The sequence below is a fragment of the Anser brachyrhynchus genome, assembly GCF_964034855.1.
Source record: "Anser brachyrhynchus genome assembly, contig: SCAFFOLD_32, whole genome shotgun sequence".
In the NCBI taxonomy this organism is placed as follows: domain Eukaryota; kingdom Metazoa; phylum Chordata; class Aves; order Anseriformes; family Anatidae; genus Anser; species Anser brachyrhynchus.
In genome coordinates this window covers 2,664,822-2,681,391 of record NW_027663874.1, presented here as the reverse complement: position 1 = coordinate 2,681,391, position 16,570 = coordinate 2,664,822, and positions in this window count along the sequence as shown.

Below are 16,570 nucleotides of genomic sequence, written 5' to 3'. Positions count from 1 at the left end.
TTAGGATACCGCGGCCGTTAAACCTAAGTCACCGGGCAGGCATCACCTTCAATACTTGTTTAATTTGCTGAAGGCTATGTTTTTGGTAAACAGTCGGGCCTTATTAATTTGCCGAGTTCCTTTCACAGATTTTAATCGCTCTTATAGGCGCTCCTGAGTCGGGTTAACAGGGTTAGTTAATACGTGGTCTTGTAGGGGTTTTTGTATCTGTCTAGGTCTGTTAATAATGTTTCTATGTAAGCTTGCGCCGTTAGAGGGGTGTGGCCCTGAGTTACTTATTTTAGCATTAATTCTCCTATATTCATAGGTTGACCTGTTTGTGATAAGGGAATCATCTTATTTTGGTATTTTTAGGTGGTGGAGCTTTGACGCACTCTTTTTTGATGGCTGCTTTAGGGCCCACGGTAGGATCAGTAGTAAGAATTATCCGCTAGTCGAGGTTGTGTCCTTTTTTAATGGAGCTGTCCCTCCATTAAATAGCTCTTAATCATCTCATTAGGGTTCAGGATGTCCGGTAGGGAGGATTAAGGGGGAACTTAGATTCGTTTCACAGGTAACCAGCTATCACCCAGCTCGGTTGGCTTTTCACCTCTACTGACAAGTCATCCCACTCTTTTGCAACAGAGACGGGTTCGCTCTCTTTAACTGCTTGAAAGTAGCTCGCTTGGGTTTCGGGGGGGCAAACTTTAGTTCACTTTGCTTGGTTGTTCTCGCTAAACCATGATGCAAAAGGTACAAGGGTTGATCTTTGCTGTCTGTCGCTTTGATTGTTTCACTGCTATTTCATCTTTCCCTTACGGTACTGGGGTCTCTATCGCGTCTAAGTGTCTTTTCTGTCGCCTATACTAAGACTGTAAAATGCTTTAGTTTAATTAGTTTAGTAAATTCTTTAGTTTTGGTGTACTATTTGTGTGGTTGAGCTAGAGGGGGGGCTTCAAGACGATACGGTCTAGTAGATATCTTTCAGGTGTAAGCTGAACTGGAGGGGAGGTGTAAGCTGGACTGACTGCACTGCATCCCCAGTGGTGCCAGTGCACTCTCTGGACTCACTGCACTGCATCCCCACTGGTGCCAGTGTACTCTCTGGACTCACTGCACTGCATCCCCAGTGGTGCCAGTGCACTCACTGGACTCACTGGACACATCCCCAGTGGTGCCAGTGCAATCTCTGGACTCACTGCAGTGCATCCCCAGTGGTGCCAGTGCACTCTCTGGACTCACTGCACTGCATCCCCAGTGGTGCCAGTGCACTCTCTGGACTCACTGCACTGCATCCCCAGTGGTGCCAGAGCACTCTCTGGACTCACTGCACTGCATCCTCTGTGCTGCCAGTGCACTCTCTGGACTCACTGCACTGCATCCCCAGTGGTGCCAGTGCACTCTCTGGACTCACTGTACTGCATCCCCAGTGGAGCGCGTGCACTCTCTGGACTCACTGAAGTGCATCCCCAGTGGTGCCAGTGCACTCTCTGGACTCACTGCACTGCATCCCCAGTGGTGCTAGTGCACTCTCTGGATTCACTGCACTGCATCCCCAGTGGTGCCAGTGCACTCTCTGGACTCACTGCACTGCATCCCCAGTGGTGCCAGTGCACTCTCTGCACTCACTTCTCTGCATTCCCAGTGGTGCCAGTGAAGTCTCTGGACTCACTGCACTGCATCCACAGTGGTGCCAGTGCAATCTCTGGACTCACTGCAGTGCATCCCCAGTGGTGCCAGTGCACTCTCTGGACTCACTGCAGTGCATCCCCAGTGGTGCCAGTGCACTCTCTGGACTAACTGCAGTGCATCCCCAGTGGTGCCAGTGCACTCTCTGGACTCACTGCACTGCATCCCCAGTGGTGCCAGTGCACTCTCTGGACTCACTGCAATGCATCCCCAGTGGTGCCAGTGCACTCTCTGGACTCACTGCACTGCATCCCCAGTGGTGCCAGTGCACTCACTGGATTCACTGCACTGTATCCCCAGTGGTGCCAGTGCACTCTCTGGACTCACTGCACTGCATCCCCAGTGGTGCAAGTGCACTCTCTCGAGTCACTGCACTACACCCCCAGTGGTGCCAGTGCACTCACTGGACTCACTGTACTGCATCATCTGTGGTGCCAGTGCACTCTCTGGACTCACTGCAATGCATCCCCAGTGGTGCCAGTGCACTCTCTGGACTCACTGCAATGCATCCCCAGTGGTGCCAGTGCACTCTCTGGACTCACTGCAATGCATCCCCAGTGGTGCCAGTGCACTCTCTGGACTCACTGCACTGTATCCCCAGTGGTGCCAGTGCACTCACTGGATTCACTGCAGTGCATCCCCAGTGGTGCCAGTGCACTCTCTGGACTCACTGCACTGCATCCCCAGTGGTGCCAGTGCACTCTGTGGACTCACTGCACTGCATCCCCAGTGGTGACAGTGCACTCTCTGGACTCACTGCAGTGCATCCCCAGTGGTGCCAGTGCACTCTCTGGACTCACTGAAGTGCATCCCCAGTGGTGCCAGTGCACTCTCTGGACTCACTGCACTGCATCCCCAGTGGTGCCAGTGCACTCTCTGGAGTAACTGCAGTGCATCCCCACTGGTGCCAAAGCACTCTCTGGACTCCCGGCACCGCATCCCCAGTGGTGCCAGTGCACTCTCTGGACTCACTGCACTGCATCCCCAGTGGTGCCAGTGCACTCTCTGGAGTCACAGCACTGCATCCCCAGTGGTGCCAGTGCACTCTCTGGACTCACTGCAGTGCATCCCCAGTGGTGCCAGTGCACTCTCTGGACTCACTGAAGTGCATCCCCAGTGGTGCCAGTGCACTCTCTGGACTCACTGAAGTGCATTCTCAGTGGTGCCAGTGCACTCTCTGGACTCACTGCAGTGCATCCCCAGTGGTGCCAGTACACTCACTGGACTCACTGCACTGCATCCCCAGTGGTGCCAGTGCACTCTCTGGACTCACTGCACTGCATCACCAGTGGTGCCTCTGCACTCTCTGGACTCACTGCACTGCTTCCCCAGTGGTGCCAGTGCACTCACTGGACTCACTGCAGTGCATCCCCACTGGTGCCAGTGCACTCTCTGGGCTCACTGCACTGCATCCCCAGTGGTGCCAGTGCACTCTCTGGACTCACTGCAGTGCATCCCCAGTGGTGCCTGTGCGCTCTCTGGAGTCACAGCACTGCATCCCCAGTGGTGCCAGTACAATCTCTGGACTCACTGCACTGCATCCTCAGTGGTGCCAGTGCACTCTCTGGACTCACTGAAGTGCATTCTCAGTGGTGCCAGTGCACTCTCTGGACTCACTGCACTGCATCCCCAGTGGTGCCAGTGCACTCTCTGGACTCACTGAACTGCATCCCCAGTGGTGCCAGTGCACTCTCTGGACTCACTGCAGTGCATCCCCACTGGTGCCAGTGCACTCACTGGTCTCACTGCAGTGCATCCCCACTGGTGCCAGTGCACTCTCTGGACTCACTGCACTGCATCCCCAGTGGTTCCAGCGCACTCTCTGGACTCACTGCACTGCATCCCCAGTGGTGCTAGTGCACTCTCTGGACTCACTGCAGTGCATCCCCAGTTGTGCCAGTGCACTCTCTGGACTCACTGAAGTGCATTCTCAGTGGTGCCAGTGCACTCTCTGGACTCACTTCAGTGCATCCCCAGTGGTGCCAGTACACTCTCTGGACTCACTGCAGTGCATCCCCAGTGGAGCCAGTGCACTCTCTGGACTCACTGCAGTGCATCCGCGGTGGTGCCATTGCACTCTCTGGACTCACTGCACTGCATCTCCAGTGGTGCCAGTGCACTCTCTGGACTCACTGCACTGCATCCCCAGTGCTGCCAGTGCACTCTCTTGAGTCACTGCACTGCATCCCCTGTGGTGCAAGAGCACTCTCTGGACTCACTGCACTGCATCCCCAGTGGTGCCAGTGCACTCTCTGGACTCACTGCACTGCATCCCCAGTGGTGCTAGTGCACTGTGTGGACTCACTGTACTGCATCCCCAGTGGTGCCAGTGCAATCTCTGGACTCACTGCAGTGCATCCCCAGTGGTGCCAGTGCACTCTCAGGACTCACTGCACTGCATCCCCAGTGGGGCCAGTGCACTCTCTGGACTCACTGCACTGCATCCCCAGTAGTGACAGTGCACTCTCTGGACTCACTGCAGTGCATCCCCAGTGGTGCCAGTGCACTCTCTGGACTCACTGCACTGCATCCCCAGTAGTGCCAGTGCACTCTCTGGACTCACTGCACTGCATCCCCAGTGCTGCCAGTGCACTCACTGGATTCACTGCACTGCATCCCCAGTGGTGCCAGTGCACTCTCTGGACTCACTGCACTGCATCTCCAGTGGTGCCAGTGCACTCTGTGGACTCACTGTACTGCATCCCCAGTGGTGACTGTGCACTCTCTGGACTCACTGCAGTGCATCCCCAGTGGTGCCAGTGCACTCTCTGGACTCACTGCAGTGCATCACCACTGGTGCCAGTGCACTCTCTGGACTCACTGCAGTGCATCCCCAGTGGTGCCAGTGCACTCTCTGGACTCACTGCAGTGCATCCCCAGTGGTGCCAGTGCACTCTCTGGAGTCACTGCACTGCATCCCCTGTTGTGCCAGTGCACTCTCTGGACTCACTGCACTGCATCCCCAGTGGTGCCAGTGCACTCTCTGGACTCACTGCAGTGCATCACCAGTGGTGCCAGTGCACTCTCTGGACTCACTGCACTGCAACACCAGTGGTGCCAGTGCACTCTCTGGACTCACTGCAGTGCATCCCCAGTGGTGCAAGTGCAGTCTCTGGACTCACTGCAGTGCATCTCCAGTGGTGCCAGTGCACTCTCTGGACTCACTGCACTGCATCCCCAGTGGTGCCAGTGTACTCTCTGTAGTCACTGCGCTGCATTCCCAGTGGTGACAATGCACTCTCTGGACTCACTGCACTGCATCCCCAGTGGTGCCAGTGCACTCTCTGCACTCACTGCACTGCATCCCCTGTGGTGCCAGTGCACTCTCTGGACTCACTGCACTGCATCCCCAGTGGTGCCAGTGCACTCTCTGGACTCACGGCACTGCATCACCAGTGGAGCCAGTGCACTTTCTGGACTCACTGCAGTTCATCCCCAGTGGTGCCAGTGCACTCTCTGGACTCACTGCAATGCATCCCCAGGGGTGCCAGTGCACTCTCTGGCGTCACTGCAATGCATCCCCAGTGGTGCCTGTGCAGTCTCTGGACTCACTGCACTGCATCCCCAGTGATGCCAGTGCACTCTCTGGACTCACTGCACTGCATCCCCAGTGGTGCCAGTGCACTCTCTGGACTCACTGCACTGCATCCCCACTGGTGCCAGTACACTCTCTGGACTCACTGCACTGCATCCCCAGTGGTGCCAATGCACTCTGTGGACTCACTGCACTGCATCCCCAGTGGTGCCAGTGCACTCTCTGGACTCAATGCAGTCCATCACCAGTGGTGCCAGTGCACTCTCTGAGTCACTGCACTGCATTCCCAGTGGTGCCAGTGCACTCTCTGGACTCACTGCAGTGCATTCCCAGTGGTGCCAGTGCACTCTCTGTACTCACTGCACTGCATCCCCAGTGGTGCCAGTGCACTCTCTGGACTCACTGCAGTGCATTCCCAGTGGTGCCGGTGCAGTCTCTGTACTCACTGCAGTGCATCTCCAGTGGTGCCAGTGCACTCTCTGGACTCACTGCAGTGCAGCCCCTTAGGTGCCAGTGCACTCTCTGTACTCACTGCAGTGCATTCCCAGTGGTGCCAGTGCACTCTCTGGACTCCTTGCAGTGAATCCCCGGTGGTGCCAGTGCACTCTCTGCACTCACTGCACTGCATCCCCAGTGGTGCCAGTGCAGTCTCTGAACTCACTGCACTCCATCCCCAGTGGTGCCAGTACACTCTCTGGACTCACTGCACTGCATCCCCAGTGGTGCCAGTGCACTCTCTGCACTCACTGCACTGCATCCCCAGTGGTGCCAGTGCACTCTCTGGACTCACAGCACTGCATCCCCAGTGGTGCCAGTGTACTCTCTGGACTCACTGCACTGCATTCCCAGTGGTGCCAGTGCACTCTCTGGACTCACTGCACTGCATTCCCAGTGGTGCCAGTGCACTCTCTGTACTCACTGCACTGCATCCCCAGTGGTGCCAGTGCACTCTCTGGACTCACTGCAGTGCATTCCCAGTGGTGCCAGTGCAGTCTCTGCACTCACTGCAGTGCATCTCCAGTGGTGCCAGTGCACTCTCTGGACTCACTGCAGTGCATCCCTACTGGTGCCTGTGCACTCTCTGGACTCACTGCACTGCATCCCCAGTGGTGCCAGTGCACTCTCTGTAGTCACTGCGCTCCATTCCCAGTGGTGCCAGTGCACTCTCTGGACTCACTGCACTGCCTCCCCAATGGTGACAGTGCACTCTCTGGACTCACTGCAATGCACCCCCAGTGGTGCCAGTGCACTCTCTGGACTCACTGCACTGCATCCCCAGTGGTGCCAGGGCACTCTGTGTACTCACTGCACTGCATCCCCAATGTTGCCAGTGCACTCTCTGGACTCAGTGCAGTGAATCCCCGGTGGTGCCAGTGCACTCTCTCGACTCACTGCACTGCATCCCCAGTGGTGCAAGTGCAGTCTCTGGACTCACTGCAGTGCATCTCCAGTGGTGCCAGTGCACTCTCTGGACTTACTGCACTTCATCCCCAGTGATGCCAGTGCACTCTCTGGACTCACCGGGGTGCATTCCCAGTGGTGCCAGTGCACTCTCTGGACTCACTGCACTGCATCCCCAGTGGTGCCAGTGCAGTCTCTGGACTCACTGCACTCCATCCCCACTGGTGCCAGTACACTCTCTGGACTCACTGCACTGCATCCCCAGTGGTGCCAGTGCACTCTCTGGACTCACTGCACTGCATCCCCAGTGGTGCCAGTGCACTCTCTGGACTCACTGCAGTCCATCACCAGTGGTGCCAGTGCACTCTCTGAGTCACTGCACTGCATCCCCAGTGGTGCCCGTGCACTCTCTGGACTCACTGCAGTGCATCCCCAGTGGTGCCAGTGCACTCTCTGGACTCACTGCAGTGCAGCCCCAGTGGTGCCAGTGCACTCTCTGGACTCACTGCAGTGCAGCCCCTTAGGTGCCAGTGCACTCTCTGTACTCACTGCAGTGCATTCCCAGTGGTGCCAGTGCACTCTCTGGACTCCTTGCAGTGAATCCCCGGTGGTGCCAGTGCACTCTCTGGACTCAGTGCACTGCATCCCCAGTGGTGCCAGTGCACTCTCTGGACTCAACTGCACTGCATCCCCAGTGGTGCCAGTGCACTCTCTGGAGTCACTGCACTGCATCCCCAGTGGTGCCAGTGCACTCTCTGGACTCACTGCACTTCATCCCCAGTGCTGCCAGTGCACTCTCTGGACTCACTGGGGTGCATCCCCAGTGGTGCCAGTACACTCTCTGGACTCAACGGGGTGCATCCCCAGTGGTGCCAGTGCACTTTCTGGACTCACTGCACTGCATCCCCAGTGGTGGCAGTGCACACTCTGCACGTACTGCAGTGCATCCCCAGTGTTGCCAGTGCACTCTCTGGACTCACTGCACTGTATCCCAGTGGTGCCAGTGCACTCTCTGGACTCACTGTAGTGAAACCCCGGTGGTGCCAGTGCACTCTCTGGACTCACTGCAGTGCATCCCCAGTGGTGCCAGTGCACTCTCTGGACTCACTGAACTGCATCCCCAGTCGTGCCTGTGCAGTCTCTGGACTCACTGCAGTGCATCCCCAGTGGTGCCAGTGCACTCTCTGGACTCACTGCAGTGCATCCCCAGTGGTGCCAGTGCAGTCTCTGGACTCACTGCACTGCATTCCCAGTGGTGCCAGTGCACTCTCTGGACTCACTGCACTGCATCCCCAGTGGTGCCAGTGCACTCTCTGGACTCACTGCACTGCAACCCCAGTGGTGCCAGTGCACTCTCTGGACTCACTGCAGTGCACCCCCACTGGTGCCAGTGCACTCTCTGGACTCACTGCACTGCATCCCCAGTGGTGCCAGTGCACTCTCTGGACTCACTGCACTGCATCCCCAGTGGTGCCAGTGCACTCTCTGGACTCACTGCACTGCATCACCAGTAATGCCAGTGCACTCTCTGGACTCACTGCACTGCATCCCCAGTGGTGCCAGTGCACTCTCTGGATTCACTGTAGTGCATCCCCAGTGGTTCCAGTGCACTCTCTGCACTCACTGCACTGCATCCCCAGTGGTGCCAGTGCACTCTCTGGACTCACTGCACTGCATCCCCAGTGGTGCCAGTGCACTCTCTGGAGTCACTACACTGCATCCCCAGTGGAGCCTGTGCAGTCTCTGGACTCACTGCAGTGCATCACCAATGGTGCCAGTGCACTCTCTGGACTCACTGCACTGCATCTCCAGTGCTGCCAGTGCACTCTCTGGACTCACCGGGGTGCATCCCCAGTGGTGCCAGTGCACTCTCTGGACTCACTGAACTGCATCCCCAGTGGTGCCAGTGCACTCTCTGCACTTACTGCAGTGCATCGCCACTGTTGCCAGTGCACTCTCTGGACTCACTGCAGTGAATCCCCGGTGGTGCCAGTGCACCCTCTCGACTCACTGCACTGCATCCCCACTGGTGCCAGTGCACTCTCTGGACTCACTGCAGTGCATCCCCAGTGGTGCCAGTGCACTCTCTGGACTCACTGCAGTGCATTCCCAGTGGTGCCAGTGCAGTCTCTGCACTCATTGCAGTGCATCTCCAGTGGTGCCAGTGCACTCTCTGGACTCACTGCAGTGCATCCCTACTGGTGCCTGTGCACTCTCTGGACTCACTGCACTGCATCCCCAGTGGTGCCAGTGCACTCTCTGTAGTCACTGCGCTGCATTCCCAGTGGTGCCAGTGCACTCTCTGGACTCACTGCACTGCCTCCCCAATGGTGCCAGTGCACTCTCTGGACTCACTGCACTGCACCCCCAGTGGTGCCAGTGCACTCTCTGGACTCACTGCAGTGTATCCCCTGTGGTGCCAGGGCACTCTGTGGACTCACTGCACTGCATCCCCAGTGGTGCCAATGCACTCTCTGGACTCACTGCAGTGCATCCCCAGTGGTGCCAGTGCACTCTCTGGAGTCACTGCACTGCATCCCCAGTGGTGCCAGTGCACTCTTTCGAGTCACTGCAGTGCATCCCCAGTGGTGCCAGTGCACTATCTGGACTCACTGCACTGCATCCCCAGTGGTGCCAGTGCACTCTCTGGACTCACTGCACTCCATCCCCACTGGTGCCAGTCCACTCTCTGGACTCACTGCACTGCATACCCAGTGGTGCCAGTGCACTCTCTGCACTCATGCACTGCATCCCCACTGGTGCCAGTGCACTCTCTGGACTCACTGCACTGCATGAACAGTGGTGCCAGTGTAGTCTCTGGAGTCACTGCAGTGCATCCCCAGTGGTGCCACTGCAATCTCAGGACTCACTGCAGTGCAGCTCCAGTTGGTGCCAGTGCACTCTCTGGACTCACTGCACTGCATCCCCAGTGGTGCCCGTGCACTCTCTGGACTCACTGCACTGCATCCCCAGTGGTGCCAGTGCACTCTCTGGACTCACTGAACTGCATCCCCAGTGGTGCCAGAGCACTCTCTGGACTCACTGCAGTGCATCCCCAGTGGTGCCAGTGCACTCTCTGGACTCACTGCACTGCATCGCCAGTGGTGCCAGTGCACTCTCTGCACTCACTGCACTGCATCCCCAGTGGTGCCAGTGTACTCTCTGGGCTCAGTGCACTGCATCCCCAGTGGTGCCAGTGCACTCTCTGGACTCACTGCACTGCATGAAGAGTGGTGCCAGTGCACTCTCTGGACTCACTGCACTGCATCCCCAGTGGTGCCAGTGCAGTCTCTGGACTCACTGCAGTGCATCCCCAGTGGTGCCAGTGCAATCTCAGGACTCACTGCAGTGCATCCCCAGTGGTGCCAGTGCACTCTCTGAGTCACTGCACTGCATTCCCAGTGGTGCCAGTGCACTCTCTGGACTCACTGCACTGCATCCCCAGTGGTGCCAGTGCATTCTCTGGACTCACTGCACTTCAACCCCAGTGGTGCCAGTGAAATCTCTGGACTCACTGCAGTGCACCCCCACTGGTGCCAGTGCACTCTCTGGACTCACTGCACTGCATCCCCAGTGGTGCCAGTGCATTCTCTGGACTCAACTGCACTGCATCCCCAGTGGTGCCAGTGCACTATCTGGACTCACTGCAGTGCATCCCCAGTGGTGCCAATGCACTCTCTGGACTCACTGCACTGCATCCCCAGTGGTGCCAGTGTACTCTCTGGACTCACTGCAGTGCATCCCCAGTGGTGCCAGTGCACTATCTGGACTCACTGCACTGCTTCCCCACTGGTGCCAGTGCACTCTCTGCACTCACTGCACTGCATCCCCAGTGGTGCCAGTGCACTCTCTGGAGTCACTGCACTGCATCCCCAGTGGTGCCAGTGCACTCTCTGGACTCACTGCACTGCATCCCCAGTGGTGCCAGTGCACTCTCTGGACTCACTGCACTGCATCCCCAGTGCTGCCAGTGCAGTCTCTGGACTCACCGGGGTGCATCCCCAGTGGTGCCAGTGCACTCTCTGGACTCACCGGGGTGCATCCCCAGTGGTGCCAGTGCACTTTCTGGACTCACTGCACTGCATCCCCAGTGGTGCCAGTGCACTCTCTGCACTTACTGCAGTGCATCCCCAGTGTTGCCAGTGCACTCTCTGGACTCACTGCAGTGCATCCCCAGTGGTGCCAGTACACTCTCTGGACTCACTGCAGTGCATCCCCAGTGGTGCCAGTGCACTCTCTGCACTTACTGCAGTGCATCCCCAGTGTTGCCAGTGCACTCTCTGGACTCACTGCAGTGAAACCCCGGTGGTGCCAGTGCACTCTCTGGACTCACTGCAGTGCATCCCCAGTGGTGCCAGTGCACTCTCTGGACTCACTGAACTGCATCCCTAGTCGTGCCTGTGCAGTCTCTGGACTCACTGCAGTGCATCCCCAGTGGTGCCAGTGCACTCTCTGGACTCACTGCAGTGCATCCCCAGTGGTGCCAGTGCACTCTCTGGACTCAATGCAGTCCATCACCAGTGGTGCCAGTGCACTCTCTGAGTCACTGCACTGCATTCCCAGTGGTGCCAGTGCACTCTCTGGACTCACTGCAGTGCATTCCCAGTGGTGCCAGTGCACTCTCTGTACTCACTGCACTGCATCCCCAGTGGTGCCAGTGCACTCTCTGGACTCACTGCAGTGCATTCCCAGTGGTGCCAGTGCAGTCTCTGCACTCACTGCAGTGCATCTCCAGTGGTGCCAGTGCACTCTCTGGACTCACTGCAGTGCATCCCTACTGGTGCCTGTGCACTCTCTGGACTCACTGCACTGCATCCCCAGTGGTGCCAGTGCACTCTCTGTAGTCACTGCGCTCCATTCCCAGTGGTGCCAGTGCACTCTCTGGACTCACTGCACTGCCTCCCCAATGGTGACAGTGCACTCTCTGGACTCACTGCAATGCACCCCCAGTGGTGCCAGTGCACTCTCTGGACTCACTGCACTGCATCCCCTGTGGTGCCAGGGCACTCTGTGTACTCACTGCACTGCATCCCCAATGTTGCCAGTGCACTCTCTGGACTCAGTGCAGTGAATCCCCGGTGGTGCCAGTGCACTCTCTCGACTCACTGCACTGCATCCCCACTGGTGCCAGTGCACTCTCTGCACTCACTGCACTGCATCCCCAGTCGTGCCTGTGCAGTCTCTGGACTCACTGCAGTGCACCACCAGTGGTGCCAGTGCACTCTCTGGACTCACTGCAGTGCATCCCCAGTGGTGCAAGTGCAGTCTCTGGACTCACTGCAGTGCATCTCCAGTGGTGCCAGTGCACTCTCTGGACTTACTGCACTGCATCCCCAGTGATGCCAGTGCACTCTCTGGACTCACCGGGGTGCATTCCCAGTGGTGCCAGTGCACTCTCTGGACTCACTGCACTGCATCCCCAGTGGTGCCAGTGCAGTCTCTGGACTCACTGCACTCCATCCCCACTGGTGCCAGTACACTCTCTGGACTCACTGCACTGCATCACCAGTGGTGCCAGTGCACTCTCTGGACTCACTGCACTGCATCCCCAGTGGTGCCAGTGCACTCTCTGGACTCACTGCAGTCCATCACCAGTGGTGCCGGTGCACTCTCTGAGTCACTGCACTGCATCCCCAGTGGTGCCCGTGCACTCTCTGGACTCACTGCACTGCATCCCCAGTGGTGCCAGTGCACTCTCTGGACTCACTGCAGTGCAGCCCCAGTGGTGCCAGTGCACTCTCTGGACTCACTGCAGTGCAGCCCCTTAGGTGCCAGTGCACTCTCTGTACTCACTGCAGTGCATTCCCAGTGGTGCCAGTGCACTCTCTGGACTCCTTGCAGTGAATCCCCGGTGGTGCCAGTGCACTCTCTGCACTCACTGCACTGCATCCCCAGTGGTGCCAGTGCAGTCTCTGAACTCACTGCACTCCATCCCCAGTGGTGCCAGTACACTCTCTGGACTCACTGCACTGCATTCCCAGTGGTGCCAGTGCACTCTCTGGACTCACTGCGGTGCATCCCCAGTGGTGCCAGTGCACTCTCTGGACTCACTGCACTGCACCCCCACTGGTGCCAGTGCACTCTCTGGACTCACTGCAGTGCAGCCCCAGTGGTGCCAGTGAAATCTCTGGACTCACTGCAGTGCACCCCCACTGGTGCCAGTGCACTCTCTGGACTCAGTGCACTGCATCCCCAGTGGTGCCAGTGCACTCTCTGGACTCAACTGCACTGCATCCCCAGTGGTGCCAGTGCACTCTCTGGACTCACTGCAGTGCATCCCCAGTGGTGCCAATGGACTCTCTGGACTCAATGCACTGCATCCCCATTGGTGCCAGTGCACTCTCTGGACTCACTGCACTGCATGAACCGTGGTGCCAGTGCACTCTCTGGACTCACTGCACTGCATCACCAGTGGTTCCAGTGCACTCTCTGCACTCACTGCACTGCATCCCCAGCGGTGCCAGTGCACTCTCTGAACTCACTGCACTGCAACCCCAATGGTGCCAGTGCACTCTCTGGACTCACTGCAGTGCACCCCCACTGGTGCCAGTGCACTCTCTGGACTCAATGCACTGCATCCCCAGTGGTGCCAGTGCACTCTCTGGACTCACTGCAGTGCATCCCCAGTGGTGCCAGTGCACTCTCTGGAGTCACTGCACTGCATCCCCAGTGGTGCCAGTGCACTCTCTGGACTAACTGCAGTGAAACCCCGGTGGTGCAAGTGCACTCTCTGGACTCACTGCAGTGCATCCCCAGTGGTGCCATTGCACTCTCTGGACTCACTGCACTGCATCCCCAGTCGTGCGTGTGCAGTCTCTGGACTCACTGCAGTGCATCCCCAGTGGTGCCAGTGCACTCTTTCGAGTCACTGCAGTGCATCCCCAGTGGAGCCAATGCAGTCTCTGGACTCACTGCACTGCATTCCCAGTGGTGCCAGTGCACTCTCTGGACTCACTGCAGTGCATCCCCAGTGGTGCCAGTGCACTCTGTGGACTCACTGCACTGCAACCCCAGTGGTGCCAGTGCACTCTCTGGACTCACTGCAGCGCACCCCCACTGGTGACAGTGCACTCTCTGGACTCACTGCACTGCATCCCCAGTGGTGCCAGTGCACTCTCTGGATTCACTGTAGTGCATCCCCAGTGGTTCCAGTGCACTCTCTGCACTCACTGCACTGCATCCCCAGTGGTGCCAGTGCACTCTCTGGACTCACTGCAGTGCATCCCCAGTGGTGCCAGTGCAGTCTCTGGACTCACTGCACTCCATCCCAAGTGGTGCCAGTGCACTCTCTGCACTCACTGCAGTGCATCCCCAGTGGTGCCAGTGCACTCTCTGGACTCACTGCAGTGCATCACCAGTGGTGCCTGTGCAGTCTCTGGACTCACTGCAGTGCATCGCCAGTGGTGCCAGTGCACTCTCTGGACTCACTGCACTGCATCCCCAGTGCAGCCAGTGCACTCTCTGGACTCACCGGGGTGCATCCCCAGTGGTGCCAGTGCACTCTCTGGACTCACCGGGGTGCATCCCCAGTGTTGCCAGTGCACTCTCTGGACTCACTGCACTGCATCCCCAGTGGTGCCAGTGCACTCTCTGGACTAACTGCACTGCATCTCCAGTGGTGCCAGTGCACTCTCTGTAGTCACTGCGCTGCATTCCCAGTGGTGACAATGCACTCTCTGGACTCACTGCACTGCATCCCCAGTGGTGCCAGTGCACTCTCTGTAGTCACTGCGCTGCATTCCCAGTGGTGACAATGCACTCTCTGGACTCACTGCACTGCATCCCCAGTGGTGCCAGTGCACTCTCCGGACTCACTGCACTGCATCCCCTGTGGTGCCATTGCACTCTCTGCACTCCCTGCACTGCATCCCCAGTGGTGCCAGTGCACTCTCTGGACTCACTGCACTGCATCCCCAGTGGTGCCAGTGCACTCTCTGGACTCACGGCACTGCATCACCAGTGGAGCCAGTGCACTTTCTGGACTCACTGCAGTGCATCCCCAGTGGTGCCAGTGCACTCTCTGGACTCACTGCACTGCATCCCCGGGGGTGCCAGTACACTCTCTGGCGTCACTGCACTGCATCCCCAGTGGTGCCTGTGCAGTCTCTGGACTCACTGCACTGCATCCCCAGTGATGCCAGTGCACTCTCTGGACTCACTGCACTGCATCCCCAGTGGTGCCAGTGCACACTCTGGACTCACTGCACTGCATCCCCAGTGGTGCCAGTGCACTCTCTGGACTCACTGCACACCATCCCCACTGGAGCCAGTACACTCTCTGGACTCACTGCACTGCATCCCCAGTGGTGCCAGTGCAGTCTCTGGACTCACTGCACTCCATCCCCACTGGTGCCAGTACACTCTCTGGACTCACTGCACTGCATCCCCAGTGGTGCCAGTGCACTCTCTGGACTCACTGCACTGCATCCCCAGTGGTGCCAGTGCACTCTCTGGACTCACTGCAGTCCATCACCAGTGGTGCCAGTGCACTCTCTGAGTCACTGCACTGCATCCCCAGTGGTGCCAGTGCACTCTCTGGACTCACTGCAGTGCATCCCCAGTGGTGCCAGTGCACTCTCTGGACTCACTGCACTGCATCCCCAGTGGTGCCAGTGCACTCTCTGCACTCACTGCAGTGCATCCCCAGTGGTGCCAGTGCACTCTCTGGACTCACTGCAGTGCATTACCAGTGGTGCCTGTGCAGTCTCTGGACTCACTGCAGTGCATCGCCAGTGGTGCCAGTGCACTCTCTGGACTCACTGCACTGCATCCCCAGTGCTGCCAGTGCACTCTCTGGACTCACGGGGTGCATCCCAAGTGGTGCCAGTGCACTCTCTGGACTCACCGGGGTGCATCCCCAGTGTTGCCAGTGCACTCTCTGGACTCACTGCACTGCATCCCCAGTCGTGCCTGTGCAGTCTCTGGACTCACTGCAGTGCATCCCCCGTGGTGCCAGTGCACTCTCTGGACTCACTGCAGTGCATCCCCAGTGGTGCCAGTGCACTCTCTGGACTTACTGCACTGCATCCCCAGTGGTGCCAGTGCACTCTCTGTAGTCACTGCGCTGCATTCCCAGTGGTGACAATGCACTATCTGGACTCACTGCACTGCATCCCCAGTGGTGCCAGTGCACTCTCTGTAGTCACTGCGCTGCATTCCCAGTGGTGACAATGCATTCTCTGGACTCACTGCACTGCATCCCCAGTGGTGCCAGTGCACTCTCTGGACTCACTGCACTGCATCCCCTGTGGTGCCATTGCACTCTCTGCACTCCCTGCACTGCATCCCCAGTGGTGCCAGTGCACTCTCTGGACTCACTGCACTGCATCCCCAGTGGTGCCAGTGCACTCTCTGGACTCACGGCACTGCATCACCAGTGGAGCCAGTGCACTTTCTGGACTCACTGCAGTGCATCCCCAGTGGTGCCAGTGCACTCTCTGGACTCACTGCACTGCATCCCCAGGGGTGCCAGTACACTCTCTGGCGTCACTGCACTGCATCCCCAGTGGTGCCTGTGCAGTCTCTGGACTCACTGCACTGCATCCCCAGTGATGCCAGTGCACTCTCTGGACTCACTGCAGTGCATCCCCAGTGGTGCCAGTGCACACTCTGGACTCACTGCACTGCATCCCCAGTGGTGCCAGTGCAGTCTCTGGACTCACTGCACTCCATCCCCACTGGTGCCAGTACACTCTCTGGACTCACTGCACTGCATCCCCAGTGGTGCTAGTGCACTCTCTGGACTCACTGCACTGCATCCCCAGTGGTGCCAGTGCACTCTCTGGACTCACTGCAGTCCATCACCAGTGGTGCCAGTGCACTCTCTGAGTCACTGCACTGCATCCCCATTGGTGCCAGTGCACTCTCTGGACTCACTGCAGTGCATCCCCAGTGGTGCCAGTGCACTCTCTGGACTCACTGCAGTGCAGCCCCAGTGGTGCCAGTGCACTCTCTGGACTCACTGCA